Genomic DNA, 5,633 nt, shown 5'->3' on the forward strand with positions numbered 1-5,633 from the left:
TAAATAAATAATTTGTTAAATAAATAATTTAGCTTTTTCATTAACCCATTTTTTCATTTATTTGGGTTAATGAAATGGGTTAATGAAAAAGCTAAATTATTTATTTAACAAATTATTTATTTATTTCACTCATTTTCTTCATTTTTTGATTTATTTTACTCATTTTTTATTTATTTCACCCATTTATTTATTTATTTAATTTTGGCTGAAATGGCTCTCCATATCCATTTACCCATTTTTCATTAATTTATTTTTCAATTAACCACTTTTCAATTTCCCTTTTTTATTAACCCAATTTTTTCATTTATTTATTTTTCCGATTATCAATTTCTCTATTTCTCTTTTTCATTAATCTATTTTTCATTAATCTATTTTTCATTTGTCCATTTTTTCATTTATCCCTTTATCTATTTACCCATTTTTCATTAATCTATTTTTTAATTTAAACATTTTGTGATTTCCTTTTTCCATTAACCCGATTTTCTATTTCCCAGTTTCATTAATCAATTTCTCATATATCCCTTTTTTATTTACCCAATTTTCTTTTATCTATTTTTCATTCAACATTTGTTTGAAAAATCTTTACTTTTCCCATTTTCCAATTCCCCTTATTTATTTAGTATTTCCTTATTTTCTTATTTATCACATTCTATTTCCCCGCAAACTTAGGGAAAAAATAAATGCAAATGAGGAGAGGCACGTCATCAGGCTACAACTTCCCCAATTGGTTGGTTAGCGTCACACCCATACTTTGCTTCAAGAAAGATGGCGACCTACTAACGGGTTATCAATAAGCTGAAGCTCATTAACTTCATTAGAAAATAGTGTTATTACTCCTGACTTTAGTTCTCGTGTGGCCGCTCAGACAGAACGTGTTTCAGTTGGCGGCTCTCATGGACTCAGAGCTTCACCGTCGGGAGTTTTTATAGTTTGAACGAAGCGGCCGCTGAAGTTGGCTTACGATTGAAGGTTCGGGACACCTTCGTAGCTACCAGCTGTGATCCAACTATAAGGAGCAACTTACTGTACATCGTAAGTGAACTGCAATATCCAGAGGCAGCTCTACGGAGCATCGAGCTGAAAGAATGAGAGTGGAGAGCCTTGGAGATCTGCGTCGGAGGCCATCTTTCAGACATGCACCGCTGCTGTCCGTCCAGGATCCTCCGGTTGCCCAGACGTTGCACGGTAAGCTACTAACGTTGATGTTTGTTTTCCAACTACAGTCATATTTAATCAATAGGGCTCAATTACGATCGCGGGAGTTTTTGAGTTGATCTCGGCAATAGGTGACAAACTGAACGTCTCCAGGATGTTGAGACCAGCACGTCCTCTGATCCAATACATCTTATTAAGGATAAAATCAACAAAACATCTTCAATTAATGGCCCAACAGGTTGATTAAAGACAGTAAAAAGGTAGGAGTGGTTTCGAGTCGATCGCCTTGTTTTACCTTTGTAAACAGACAACCGGAATACAGTGACCTTTAGTGAGGGTACAGAATGGAGAATGGATAAAAGCTGAACTCCTGCTACAATCTTTGCGTCTCTTGGTTACTTACATCCCTGAGGTGTGCCAAGTGTGGCCCACATGCATATAAAGTAAATATGACTATTAATTTAAGTATTTCTTTGTATGTATAACTTGACCACCTTAGTTTGCCTGTTTTTGGTCAACGTGTGCCTCAACATGTGGTTACTGTTCCTTAGAGGTGGACAGAGGACCCACAATTTATACTCCAGGAATAACAGTAGCACTTCAACATGTTTTTACTCAAAGTAAATCATAGCTGAATAAGAAATTAAACAAGAGTAAAGAAGCACTTGGTAAAAAGTTGATCAGTACTGAGTAACTGATCAAGTTATCATTATTTCATATCTAAAAAAAATACACAATTAGAAGGCCCAAAATATTAAGTTCAGTGGAAATTTTGGTATTTTAAAGACAAAATGAAAAATTAGTTTAAATAATAGTGATGCTTCATAATAAAATGACTTGAGTAAAAGTAAAAAGTTCAGCATAGTAAGAGTATTCCTAAAAGTTCATTTGAGTTTCAAAAAGTTACTCAACTATATTTAAGTAAATGTAATTAGTTACTCCTAAACTCTGCCCTTCTGAGGGAACAGGAGAAGGAACTGTTAAGGAAATAAATTAATCTTATTTTGATACTAAACATTGTTTCAATTAACAAATGAATCATAAATAACACCCAGAACATATTCTGTTATGTTTATTCAAGGGTGAAGGAACAGAATGACTGGAGATCCTGGCTGAGAGGGACCAGGGCTGACACGGCGAACAGTGAGGAGAACCGTCTGCACTGTGAGCAGCACCAGAACTCCTGATGGGTCTCCTTCAGGAAGAACCAGAGAGACGGCCGACCTCCACAGAGAAGAGTTCACCCAAACATCAGAGGAAAAATGAATGCTGGTGCTCAATAGAGCAGCCTCTTTTCTTAAACCCAACACACACAGGGTGTTGTGGCCCTGATTAAAAACCTGCTAACTTCAATTTAACTGAAACACAGAACATCCAGAAATGTGATGAACTTCAGCTATAGAGTGGAAATGACACAGTGAGATGAAAACATTTGTCTATATCACTCTGTTATACAAGACATTAACATTTTAAAGTGTTTGTTCCAGAGCCCCTGATACAAACGATAGCATTAGCTCATCCATCAGACATTTACTGAGGCCTGAAACATGCAGGTCAGACGACCTGAAGACTGACTGGTTAAAGTATTTCACTGACGCTTCAGATTGCAGATTTCCAATTGAAGGCGTCCGTAAATGAACACAATCATTATTCAATAAACCAAGCTGTGTAAAATAACTGCTAGGGTTGCTATTAAGAACCCAATATGTCATGTTTGTTCATTTCTACGTTGTCATACATACAAGGTACTCCACTCACTGTTTAGCTTCATGTTGAAGAATCTTCAGTGTAATGAAACCAAAAAATAAAACAGGTCCAAAACTTTCAATCTGTATTCTATTTTTGTAGCTTTGTTCTATTAAGATCGCTTCCTTTATTTTAAGCCACAAACAAACGATCATTTTATTGTCTCTGGGACGTGAAAACATGAGATTTGATTAAATTAGAACTTCACATATTAGAAGGAACACAGATTTCATAATAATCAGTTTGTTTATTCAAACAGTAAATACAGACTGTTAATGCATATCAATGGTATAAGAACAGCCACATTTTTTAAAATGAATGTGTCACCAGTGCATTTGGCCGAGTGTTCCTGCTCCAGAAAGCTGAAGGTCTCTGGTCATCCTGAAGCTGTGAGCCCACTGGGAGTCTGAAGGGAAACACTGAGACCAGAGGCCTGCAGGATGGTCTGCATCTGAAAACATACATGATGGAAACATTAATGAATGTGCTGTGCCAAAAAGCTGTACTTTTGACCTGGTGGCGATGGAACCAGTTATGGTAGATCTGAACTTTGGTTTGATGACCTAAATATGAGAAACTTCAGACTGACAGGAGTTGGGTTACAGCCACATCTTGTGAAGTTGGTATATTTTTCCTCCAACAGGATCCAGAGGAATCGCAACAAACCAGAAGTTGGACTAGAATTTATTTCAATGTCATTTGTGGATGTCAGCTTCTCATTTTCAACAGTGCATATGCATGTGGGCCACACTTGGCACACCTCAGGGATGTAACCAAGAGACGCAAAGATTGTAGCAGGAGTTCAGCTTTTATCCATTCTGTACCCTCACTAAATGTCACTGTATTCCGGTTGTCTGTTTACAAAGGTAAAACAAGGCGATCGACTCGAAACCACTCCTACCTTTTTACTGTCTTTAATCAACCTGTTGGGCCATTAATTTGAAGACGTTTTGTTGATTTTATCCTTAATAAGATGTATTGGATCAGAGGACGTGCTGGTCTCAACATCCTGGAGACGTTCAGTTTGTCACCTATTGCCGAGATCAACTCAAAAACTCCCGCGATCGTAATTGAGCCCTATTGATTAAATATGACTGTAGTTGGAAAACAAACATCAACGTTAGTAGCTTACCGTGCAACGTCTGGGCAACCGGAGGATCCTGGACGGACAGCAGCGGTGCATGTCTGAAAGATGGCCTCCGACGCAGATCTCCAAGGCTCTCCACTCTCATTCTTTCAGCTCGATGCTCCGTAGAGCTGCCTCTGGATATTGCAGTTCACTTACGATGTACAGTAAAGTTGCTCCTTATAGTTGGATCACAGCTGGTAGCTACGAAGGTGTCCCGAACCTTCAATCGTAAGCCAACTTCAGCGGCCGCTTCGTTCAAACTATAAAAACTCCCGACGGTGAAGCTCTGAGTCCATGAGAGCCGCCAACTGAAACACGTTCTGTCTGAGCGGCCACACGAGAAGTAAGTCAGGAGTAATAACACTATTTCTAATGAAGTTAATGAGCTTCAGCTTATTGATAACCCGTTAGTAGGTCGCCATCTTTCTTGAAGCAAAGTATGGGTGTGACGCTAACCAACCAATTGGGGAAGTTGTAGCCTGATGACGTGCCTCTCCTCATTTGCATTTATTTTTTCCCTAAGTTTGCGGGGAAATAGAATGTGATAAATAAGAAAATAAGGAAATACTAAATAAATAAGGGGAATTGGAAAATGGGAAAAGTAAAGATTTTTCAAACAAATGTTGAATGAAAAATAGATAAAAGAAAATTGGGTAAATAAAAAAGGGATATATGAGAAATTGATTAATGAAACTGGGAAATAGAAAATCGGGTTAATGGAAAAAGGAATGGAAAATGATTAAATTAAAAAATAGATTAATGAAAAATGGGTAAATAGATAAAGGAATAAATGAAAAATGGACAAATGAAAATAGATTAATGAAAAATAGATTAATGAAAAGAGAAATAGAGAAATTGATAATCGGAAAAATAAATAAATGAAAAAATTGGGTTAATAAAAAAGGGAAATTGAAAAGTGGTTAATTGAAAATAATTAATGAAAAATGGGTAAATGGATAAAGGGATAAATAAAAAATAGATAAATGAAAAGAGAAATTGGGAAATTGATAATGTGAAAAATAAAGAAATGAAAATGGGGTTAATGAAAAGCTAAATTAAAAAATGGTTAAATGAAAAATAGATTAATGAAAAGTGGGTAAATGAAAATAGATTAATGAAAAAGGGAAATTGAGAAATTGATAATATGAAAAATAAATAAATGAAAAATGGGTTAATGAAAAAGCTAAATTATTTATTTAACAAATTATTTATTTATTTCACTCATTTTCTTCATTTTTTGATTTATTTTACTCATTTTTTATTTATTTCACCCATTTATTTATTTATTTAATTTTGGCTGAAATGGCTCTCCATAAGATAGAGCCGAAAAACCACCTCATTGTAGCGCACAAGCATTTTATTGAATAATGTGTTATTTTATTTTCATTGTTGCGTTTCCATTGAGCACATTTATTTTCGTAATTCAATTTTGCTCAATTGTGTGGTCAATGGAAACATTTTCCGTTTTACCATTTTTTCTCTTCATGATGGAAAATACAGCCTTATTCACTCAAGTTTTCGTTATCTAATAGTAGCTATTTGAAGATCTGAAACATTAAGCTTCTTGTTAGGGACTTCAGCAACAGGGAAGGAGTGTTTGACT

The 5,633-nt window shown here is 35.6% G+C and overlaps 1 long non-coding RNA gene across 1 annotated transcript; it reads left to right on the forward strand.

Moving 5' to 3' along the window:
- Positions 1-227: 227 nt before the first annotated feature.
- LOC145553205 (uncharacterized) lies at positions 228-2,983 on the forward strand. Its single transcript, XR_014089489.1, has 2 exons — positions 228-1,185; positions 2,237-2,983. It is a non-coding gene; the product is annotated as an uncharacterized LOC145553205 (long non-coding RNA).
- Positions 2,984-5,633: the final 2,650 nt, after the last annotated feature.

Source organism: Poecilia reticulata, chromosome 10, assembly GCF_904066995.2.
Source record: "Poecilia reticulata chromosome 10, P_reticulata-male-v2, whole genome shotgun sequence".
In the NCBI taxonomy this organism is placed as follows: domain Eukaryota; kingdom Metazoa; phylum Chordata; class Actinopteri; order Cyprinodontiformes; family Poeciliidae; genus Poecilia; species Poecilia reticulata.